Source organism: Neovison vison, chromosome 4 (assembly GCF_020171115.1).
Source record: "Neovison vison isolate M4711 chromosome 4, ASM_NN_V1, whole genome shotgun sequence".
NCBI classification, from domain to species: domain Eukaryota; kingdom Metazoa; phylum Chordata; class Mammalia; order Carnivora; family Mustelidae; genus Neogale; species Neogale vison.
Window position 1 is genome coordinate 109861132 of NC_058094.1, and position 11534 is coordinate 109872665.

The following is an 11534-nucleotide window of genomic DNA, read 5'->3' on the forward strand; positions in this document are numbered from 1 at the left end:
AAGGAGTTTCCCTTAAACAGAACTTGCTATAATCCAACGGATAGACGGCTGAGACTGGAAAGCTATGTGCGCCTATTGCAGTTACCACAGAGTCAGTCCTAAAAGCTTCCTTCTTTAACAGACGTAACACTACAGTGAATCCCTCCTAAGAACAATTCCCTCTCAGTGTTGGAAGGGTTTTCGACGCAGAAACTAAGTGCGGATCACCACTGGTGGTGAACATCCAATATGTGTTTGGCATGCTTAAGCGCCATAGCCTGCCCTTTACTCACAGTACCTAATATGCCCCTAATCCGTCCCTATTCTATTCATCCTCAAAAGACAAACACTGTTATGAATGAGTACGAACCTGAAGTAGGTTCCCTGAGCAGATACCTTCCTCCGCATCCCGTCTAAGGGGCATGTATCAGACTCTTCATGATTGCTACCCAGACACGTCCTACACATTCCAATTGAGCATAGACGCATCCCTGTCTTGAGAACATATTGTAGCACAGTTCCCTCATATATTGGAAGTGTTTTGAGAAGTGGTAGACACTGTGGAACATCCCCGATGTTGAACATCCTGTATGAAACATAGAGGCTGAGGTGCCTTACCCTGTACTTCAGTCACGGGTTGCAACGTTCTCTCTGCTCTGTCCTTGTTCTATCTTCTTTCCTCCAGACGAAAGACAACAGTGAGAAGTGACATTCCACATGAAGGAGTTTCCCTTAAACAGAAATTGCTATAGTCCAACGGATAGACATCTGAGACTGGTAAGCTATGTGCGCCTATTGCGGTTACCACAGAGTCAGTCCCAAAAGCTTCCTTCTTTAACAGACGTAACACTGCAGTGAATCCCTCCTGAAGCACACTTCCCTCTCAGTGTAGGAAGCGTTTTCGATGCAGAAACTAAGTGTGGATCACCACTGGTGGTGAACATCCAATACGTGTTTGGCAGGTTTAAGCACCATAGCGTGCCCTTTACTCAAAGTACCTAATGTGCCCATAGTCCTTCCCTGTTACTATCTTCATCTTCAAAGGAGAAACAACGTTATGAATGAGAACGCACCTGAAGTAGTTTCCCTGAGCAGATACCTTCCTCCGCATCCCCTCTAAGGGGCCTGTATGAGACACTTCATGGTTGCTACCCAGACACGTCCTACACTTTCCAACTGAGCACAGACGCTTCTCTGTCGTGAGAACTTACTGCAGCACAGTTCCCTCATATACTGGAAGTGCTTTGAGAAGTGGTAGACACTGTGGAACATCTCCGGTGTTGAACTTCCAGTATGAATCATAGAGGCCTAAGTGGCTTACCCTGTATTTCACTCACGGTTTGCAACGTTCTCTTTGTCCGTCCTTGTTCTATCTTCTTACTCCACTGGAAAGACACTGTGAGAAGTGACATTCCGCATAAAGGAGTTTCCCTTAAACAGAACTTCCTGTAGTCTAACGTTTAGACGTCTGAGACTGGAATGCTATGTGCGCCTAATGCGGTTACCACAGAGTCTGTCACAAAAGCTTCCTTCTTTAACAGACGTAACACTGCAGTGAATCCCTCCTAAAGCACACTTCCCTCTCAGTGCAAGAAGCGTTTTCGAGGGGGGGGGACAAGATGGCGGGGTACTAGGAAGAGGCGTCTTTTCAGCTGGTATCCCAAAGTGAGCTGATTACCTACCAAAGAACTCCGATCACCCATGAAATCAGTCTGAGATCAGAATTATACACGTCTGGATCTCTACAGGGGTAGAAGATGCCAGTGAGAAGGTAAAGCTGAATGGGAGAAGAGGACTGATATTGGAAGATAAACAAAAGGGGGAGGGAGCCACCAGAGGCGACCAGTGCAAAAGTAATACCCCGATACGAGCGAGAGTGCCCTGCGTCTTGGGACCAGCAGTAACTCAGAGTCTGGTTGAAAGCACTCCAAAAGAGCAAAAGATCGTGGGAATCGGGGCGGCTAGGGACAGGGGCTTAAGTCCCCGGTCCCAGACGGCCTCCCCGGCGCGTAGGCAGAGAGAGTTCGGCGGGGAAACCGGCTCCTGGTCCCTAAGCCCCCACATGCCCCATAGCGCGGGGGTTCCGGCTCCTGTGAGGGGATGGGAGCGGCGCTGGTCTGCAGAATGCACGCTAGCCCTTCCACAAATCTTGAGATGCACGCGCACGTCCCTCCAGCTCTCCTGGGTTTCTAAGGCCCGGGGACGCTTCTTGACTCACGCCATTGTTTCAAAGTCTAAGCCGCGTGCCCGTGAAACTCTTCCCTGGCCAGAGGCGCGCAAAAGCCCAGCCTTCGGCTTAAGGACCAGCGCCCCGTTCTCAGTGCCCCAGACGCGCGCCCGACACACAGCCACCTCTGAAAAGAGGTGCGCGCAAGTCGGGCACTCCCAGCCCCGGCCGGCGGCAAAATCTCAGTGTGCGATCACTGCTTGGAACCTCTCTGGCGGTCAGGAGCTCCCAGACAGCCGCCACTGCCTTGGCTTTGGGGACGAGCAAAAGATCCTGCGCCACCAGGGTCTTTAACTTGGAACCTACACTGCCAGCGGCCAAGGGGGAATTTATTCAGCTTCTGCACCCAGACTGAGGCTTCTCTCTGAGACGGAGATCAGGAAGGGTTCCAGGGTGCACCTTGACTGCACCAGAGTTGATACATCCAGCTACATCTGTTCAGTCTTCTCCCACCAAAATGACTAGGAGGAGGAATGCCCAACAGAAGAAAAATACAGAGGATGGACCTTCTGCAACAGAGCTAACAGCTATCAACATAGACAATATGTCGGAAAGAGAATTCAAGCTAACAATTATCCAGGCAATAGCTAGGTTGGAGAAAGCCATGGATGACCAAACAGATTTGATTAGGGCTGAACTGAAAGCGACCAGACAGGATGTTCACAATGTTAGGGCAGAGCTCAAAGCCACCAGGGAGGAGGTCCACAATGCTCTCAATGAGTTCCAATCCAATCTAAACTCTCTCAAAGCTAGGGTAACTGAGACAGAAGATAGAATTAGTGATCTGGAAGAAAAACAGATAGAGAGAAAGGATCAGGAGGAAGCCTGGAACAAACAGCTTAGATCCCACGAAAGCAGAATTAGGGAAATAAATGATGCCATGAAGCGTTCCAACGTCAGAATTATTGGAATTCCTGAAGGGGAGGAGAAAGAAAGAAGTCTAGAAGATATCGTGGAACAAGTCCTTCATGAAAATTTTCCGAATCTCGCGAATGAAACCAGCGTTCATGTACTAGAGGCTGAACGGTCTCCACCCAAGATTATACACTCCAAAAAAACATCACGACACCTGATAGTCAAATTGAGAAATTATAATTGTAGGTATAATCCCTTGAAAGCCGCCAGGGCAAAGAGGCTCCTTACTTACAGAGGGAAGCCCATCAGAATAACGTCAGACCTGTCCACAGAGACCTGGCAAGCCAGAAGAGGCTGGCAAGATATATTCAGGGCACTAATTGAGAAGAACATGCAGCCAAGAATACTTTATCCAGCAAGACTGACATTCAAAATGGATGGAGAGATAAAGAGTTTCCAAGACCGGCAAGGCTTAAAAGACTATGCAAAAACCAAGCCGACACTGCAGAAAATATTAAGGGGGGTTCTATAAAAGAGGAAAAATCCCAAGAAAAGCATTGAACAGAAATATAGAGACAGTCTGCAGAAAGAAAGACTTCAAAGGTAACTCGATGTCAATAAAAACGTATCTATCAATAATCACTCTCAACGTGAATGGCCTAAATGCACCCATAAAACGGCACAGGGTTGCAGATTGGATAAAACGACAGGACCCATTCATATGCTGTCTACAACAGTCCCATTTTGAACCTAAAGATACACGCAGACTGAAAGTGAAGGGGTGGAGAAGCATCTTTCATGCCAATGGGACTCAAAAGAAGGCTGGGGAAGCGATTCTCATATCAGATAAATTAGACTTCAAACTAAAGACTGTAGTCTGAGATACAGAAGAACAATACATAATCTTTAAAGGGACTATCCACCAAGATGATCTAACAATTGTAAATATCTATGCTCCCAATATGGGAGCAGCCAATTACTTAAGAAAACTGTTAATCAAGATAAAGAGTCATATTGATATGAATACACTAATCGTAGGAGATCTTAACACGCCTCTTTCAGAATTAGACAGATCATCGAAGCAGAAACTCAACAAAGAAACAAGAGCATTGAATGACACATTGGACCAGATGGACCTCATAGATATATACAGAACATTCCACCCTAAAACAGCAGAATACTCATTCTTCTCAAGTGCACATGGAACCTTCTCCAGAATAGACCACATACGGGGTCACAAATCAGGACTCAGCCGATACCAAAAGACTGAGATTATTCCCTGCATAATCTCAGATCACAATGCTTTGAAACTGGAGCTCAATCACAAGGAAAAGTTTCGAAGGAACTCAAACACCTGGAAGCTAAAGACCACCTTGCTTAAGAATGCTTGGATCAACCAGGAGATCAAAGAAGAACTGAAACAATTCATGGAAACCAATGAGAAGGAAGACACTTCGGTCCAAAACCTATGGGATACAGCAAAGGCGGTCCTAAGGGGAAAATAGATAGCCATCCAAGCCTTGCTCAAAAAAATTGAAAAATCCAGAACACACCAGCTGTCTCTACACCTTAAAGAACTGGAGGATCAACAACAAATCAAACCAACTCCACACATAAGAAGGGAAATCATCAAGATTAGAGCTGAGATCAATGAGGGAGAAACCAGAGATACAGTAGAACGTATCAATGAAACTAGAAGCTGGTTTTTTGAAAGAATCAATTAGATCGATAAGCCACTGGCTACACTAATCCGAAAGAAAAGAGAGAAATCCCGAATTCATAAAATTATGAATGAAAAGGGAGAGATCACAACTAACGTCAAGATAGTAGAAACAATCATCAGAAGTTGTTATGAACAGTTATATGCCAATAAGCTTAGCAACCTAGATGAAATGGATGCATTCCTAGAAAAATATAAACTACCAAAATTGAACCAGGAATAAATCGATAACCTGAATAGACCGATACCTAATAACGAGATTGAAGCAGTGATCAAAAATCTCCCAAAAAACAAGAGCCCAGGACCTGACGGATTCCCTGGGGAATTCTACCAAACCTTCCAAGAAGAAATAACACCTATTCTCCTGAAGCTGTTTCAAAAAATTGAAGCAGAAGGAAAACTTCCAGACCCTTTCTATGAAGCCAGCATTACCCTGATCCCCAAACCAGGCAAGGACCATACCAAAAAGGAGAATTTCAGACCAATATCACTGATGAATATGGATGCTAAAATTCTCTACAAGATCCTAGTCAACAGGATCCAAAAACACATTAAAAAGATTATCCACCATGATCAGGTGGGATTCATCCATGTGCTACAAGGATGGTTCAACATTCGTAAATCAATCAATGTGATACAACAAATTAATATGAGAAGAGAGAAGAACCACATGGTCCTCTCAATTGATGCAGAAAAAGCATTAGACAAAATCCAGCATCCGTTCCTGATTAAAACGCTTCAAAGTATAGGGATAGAGGGAACATTCCTGAACCTCATCAAATCTTTCTATGAAAGACCCACAGCAAATACCATCCTCAATGGGAAAAAGTTTGCAGCCTTCCCGTTGAGATCAGGAACAAGACAAGGATGCCCACTTTCACCACTCTTGTTCAACATAGTATTAGAAGTCCTAGCAACAGCAATAAGACAACAGAGAGAAATAAAAGGTATCCAAATTGGTAATGAAGAATTCAAACTCTCTCTCTTCGCAGATGACATGATTCTTTATATCGAGTGCTTGCTTCGGCAGCACATATACTAAAATTGGAATGATTCTTTATATCGAAAACCCAAAAGACTCCACTCCCAAACTACTAGAACTCATACAGGAATTTAGCAGCGTGGCAGGATACAAAGTCAATGTGCAGAAATCAGTGGCTTTCTTATACACTAACAATGAAAATACAGAAAGGGAAAGTAGAGAATCGATTCCATTTACTATAGCACCAAGAACCATAAGATATCTGGGAATAAACCTAACTAAAGAGGTAAAGGATCTGTACTTGAGGAACTATAGAACACTCATGAAAGAAATTGAAGAAGACACAAAAAGATGGAAGACCATTCCATGCTCTTGGATCAGAAGAATAAACATTGTTAAAATGTCTATACTGCCTAGAGCAATATATACTTTTAATGCCATTCCGATCAAAATTCCCCCGGCATTCTTCAAAGAGCTGGAGCAAATAATCCTAAAATTTGTATGGAATCAGAAGAGATCCCGAATCGCGAAGGAAATGTTGAAAAAGAAAAATAAAGCTGGCGGCATCACCTTCCCTGATTTCAAGCTTTATTACAAAGCTGTGATCACCAAGACAGCATGGTACTGGCATAAAAACAGACACATAGACCAGTGGAACAGAGTAGAGAGCCCTGATATGGACGCTCAACTCTATGGTCAATTAATCTTCGACAAAACAGGAAAAAATATACAGTGGAAAAAAGAGAGTCTCTTCAATAAATGGTGCTGGGAAAACTGGACAGCTATATGTAGAAGAATGAAACTCGACCATTCTCTTACACCGTACACAAAGATCAACTCAAAATGGATAAAAGACCTCAACGTGAGACAGGAATCTATCAGAATCTTAGAGGAGAACATAGGCAGTAATCACTTTGATATCAGCCACAGCAACTTCTTTCAAGATACGTCTCCAAAGGCAAAGGAAACAAAAGCGAAAATAAACTTCCGGGACTTCATCAAAATCAAAAGCTTCTGCACAGCAAAGGAAACAGTCAAAAAAACAAAGAGGCAACCCACGGAATGAGAGAAGATATTTGCAAATGACAGTACAGACAAAAGGTTGATATCCAGTATCTATAATGAACTCCTAAAACTCAACCCACATGAAACAGACAAACACATCAAAAAATGGGCAGAAGATATGAACAGACACTTCTCCAATCAAGACATACAAATGGCTATCAGACACATGAAAAAATGCTCATCATCATTAGCCCTCAGGGAGATTCAAATTAAAACCACATTGAGATATCACATTACACCAGTTAGAATGGCCAAAATTAATAAAACAGGAAACAACATGTGTTGGAGAGGATGTGGAGAAAGGGGAACCCTCTTACACTGTTGGTGGGAATGCAAGTTGGTGCAGCCTCTTTGGAGAAGAGTGTGGAGATTCTTCAAGAAATTAAAAATAGAGCTTCCCTACGACCCTGCAACTGCACTCCTGGGTATTAAACACAAAGATACAGATGTCATGAAATGAAGGGCCATCTGTACTCCAATGTTTATAGCAGCAATGGCCACAGTCTCCAAACTATGGAAAGAACCAAGATGCCCTTCAACGGAGGAATGGATAAGGAAGATGTGGTCCATATACACTATGGAGTATTATGCCTCCATCAGAAAGGACGAATATCCAACTTTTGTAGCAACATGGACGGGACTGGAAGAGATTATGCTGAGTGAAATCAGTCAAGCAGAGAGAGTCAATTATCATATGGTTTCACTCATTTGTGGAGCATAACCAATAGCATGGAGGACAAGGGGCGTTAGAGGGGAGTAGGGAATTTGGGTAAATTGGAAGGGGAGGTGAACCATGAGAGACTATGGACTCTGAAAAACAGTCTGAGGGGTTTGAAGTGGCGGGGGGGTGGAAGGTTAGGTACCATGTGGTGGGTATTATAGAGGGCACAGCTTGCATGGAGCACTGGGTGTGGTGAAAAAATAATGAATACTGTTTTTCTGAAAATAAATAAATTGGGAAAAAAAAAGAAGTGACATTCTGTAAGAAGGAGTTTCCCTTAAACAGAACTTGCTATAGTCCAATGGATAGACATCTGAGACTGGAAAGCTATGTGCGACTATAGAGGTTACCACAGAGTCAGACCCAAAAGCTGCCTTCTTTACTAGACGTAACACTGCAGTGAATTCCTCCTAAAGCAAACTTCCCTCTCAGTGTTGGAAGCGTTTTAGACGTAGAAACTAAGTGCGGATCACCACTAGTGTTGAACATCCAATATGTGATTGGCAGGATTAAGCATCATAGCCTGCCCTTTACTCACAGTACCTAATGTGCCCATAGTCCGTCCGTGTTCTACCTTTATTCCTCCAAGGAGAAGCACTGTTATGAAGGAGTACGCACCAGAAGTAGGTTCCCTGAGCAGATACCTTCCTCCGCATCCCCTATTAGTGGCTTTTATCAGACACTTCATGGTTGCTACCCAGACACGTCCTACACTTTCCAACTGAGCACAGACGAATCTCTGTCGTGAGAACTTACTGTAGCACAGTTCGCTCATATACTGGAAGTGTTTTGAGAAGAGGTAGACCCTGTGGAACATCTCCGGTGTTGAACTTCCAGTATGCATCATAGAGGCCTAAATCGCTTACCCTGTACTTCACCACGGTTTGCAACGTTCACTCTGGCCGTCCTTGTTCTATCTTCTTTCCTCCACCTGAAAGACACTGTGAGAAGTGACATTCCGCATGAAGGAGTTTGCCTTAAACAGACTTCCTATAGTCTAACCGTTAGACATCTGAGACTGGAAAGCTATGTGCGCCTAATGCGGTTACCACAGAGTCTGTCCCAAAACCTTCCTTTTTAACAGACTTATGTAACACTGCAGTGAATCCCTCCTAAGGCTCACTTCCCTCTCAGTGTTGGAAGCGATTTAGACGCAGACTCAGTGCAGATCACCATTGGTGGTGAACATCCAGTATGTGTTTGGCAGGCTTAAGCGCCGTAGCCTGCCCTTTACTCACAGTACCTAATGTGCCCCTTTAACGACCCTGTTCTATCTTCACCTTCAAAGGAGAAACACTGTTATGAATGAGTACGAACCTGAAGTAGGTTCCCTGAGCAGATACCTTCCTTCGAATCCCCTCTAAGGGGGCTGTATCAGACACTTCATGATTGCTACCCAGACATGCCCTACACTTTCCAACTGAGCATAGACGCATCCCTGTCGTGAGAACTTACTGTAGCACAGGTCCCTCATATATTGGAAGTGTTTTGTGAAGTGGTCGACTCTGTGGAACATCCCAGGTGTTGAACTTCCAGTATGCATCATAGAGGCCTAGGTGCCTTAAGCTGTACTTCACTCAAGGGTTGCAACGTTCTCTCTGCTCCGTCCTTGTTCTATCTTCTTTCCTCCACTGGAAAGAGACTGTGAGAAGTGACATTCCGCATGAAGGAGTTTCCCTTAAACAGAACTTGCTGTAGTCCATCGGATAGACGGCTGAGACTGGAAAGCTATGTGCGACTCTTGCGGTTACCACAGAGTCAGTCCCAAAAGCTTCCGTCATTAACAGTCGTAACACTGCAGCGAATCGCTCCTAAAGCACACTTCCATATCAGTGTAAGAAGAGTTTTCGACGCAGAAAATGAGTGCGGATCAACACTGGTGTTGAGCATCCTATATGTGTTTGGCAGGCTTACGCGCCATAGCCTGTCCTTTACACACAGTACCTAATGTGCCCGTAGTCCTTACCTGTTCTATTTTAATCCTCAAAGGAGAAACACTGTTATGAATGAGTACGCACCTGAAGTAGGTTACCTGAGCAGATACCTTCCTCCGCATCCCCTATTAGGGGCCTGTATCAGACACTTCATGGTTGCTACCCAGACACGTCCTACACTTTCCAATTCAGCACAGACGCATCTCTGTCGTGAGAACATACTGTAGCACAGTTCCATCATATACTGGAAGTGTTTTGAGAAGAGGGAGATACTATGGAACATCTCCAGTGTTGAACTTCCATTATGCATCACAGAGGCCTAAGTGGCTTACCCTGTACTTCACTCATGGGTTGCAACGTTCTCTCTGTCCGTCCTTGTTCTATCTTCTTTCCTCCCCTGGAAAGACACTGTGAGAAGTGACATTCCACATGAAGGAGTTTCCCTTAAACAGAACTTCCTATAGTCTAACGGTTAGACGTCTGAGACTGGAAAGCTATGTGCGCCTAATGCGGTTACCACAGAGTCAGCCCCCAAAGCTTCCATCTTTAACAGACGTAACACTGAAGTGAATCCCTCCTAAAGCACACTTCCATCTCAGTGCTGGAAGTGTTTTAGATGCAGAAACTAAGTGCGGATCACCACTGGTGGTGAACATCCAATATGTGTTTGGCAGTCTTAAGCGCCATACCCTGCCCTTTACTCACAGTACCTAATGTGCCCCTATCCGTCCCTGATCAATTTCATCCTCAAAGGAGAAACACTGTTATGAATGAGTAGGAACCTGATGTAGGTTCCCTGAGCAGATACAATCCTCCGCATCCCCTCTAAGGGGCCTGTATGAGACAGTTCATGGTTGCTACCCAGACATGTCCTACACTTTCCAACTGAACACAGATGCATCCCTAAGTGAGAACTTACTGTAGCACAGTTCCCTCATATACTGGAAGTGTTTTGAGAAGAGGTAGACACTGTGGATCATCTCCTGTGTTGAACTTCCTGTATGCATCACAGTGGCCTAAGTGGCTTACCCGGTACTTCACTCAGAGTTTGCAACATTCTCTCTGTCCGTCCTCGTTCTATCTCCTTTCCTCCACCGTAAATACACTGTGAGAAGTGAATTTCTATATTAAGGAGTTTCCCTTAAACAGAACTTCCTATAGTCTAACGGTTAGACGTCTGAGACTGGAAAGCTATGTGCGCCTATTGCGGTTACCACATTGTCAGTCCTAAAAGCTTCCTTCTTTAACAGACGTAACACTCCAGTGAATACCTCCTAAAGCACACTTCCCTCCCAGTGTTGGAAGCGTTTTAGACGCAGAAACTAAGTGCGGATCACCATTGGTGGTGTACATCCAATATGTGTTTGGCAGGCTTAAGCACCATAGCCTGCCCTTTACTCACAGTACCTAATGTGCCCATAATCCGTCCCAGTTCTACCTTCATCCTCAAAGGATAAACACTGTTATGAATGAGTACACACCTGAAGTAGCTTCCCTGAGCAGATACCTTCCTCCGCATCCCCTATAAGGGGCCTGAATGAGATACTTCATGTATGCTACCCAGAAAAGTCCTATAATTTCCAACTGAGCACAGATGCATCCCTGTCCTGAGAACATATGGTAGCACAGTTCCCTCATATATTGGAAGTCTTTTGAGAAGTGGTAGACACTGTGGAACATCCAAGGTGTTGAACTCCCAGTATGCATCATAGAGGCTTAGGTGCCTTACCCTGTACTTCATTCACGGGTTGCAACATTCTCTCTGCTCTGTCCTTGTTCTATCTTCTTTCCTCCACTGGAAAGACACTGTGAGAAGTGACATTTCGCATGAAGGAGTTTTCCTTAAACAGAACTTGCTATAGTCCAACAGTTAGACGGCTGAGACTGGAAAGCTATGTGCGCCTCTTGCTGTTACCACAGAGTCAGTCCCAAGAGCTTCCTACTTTAACAGACGTAACACTGCAGTGAATACCTCCTAAAGCACACTTCCCTCTCAGTTTTGGAGGCGTTTTAGACGCAGAACCTAAGTGCGGATCACCATTCGTGGTGAA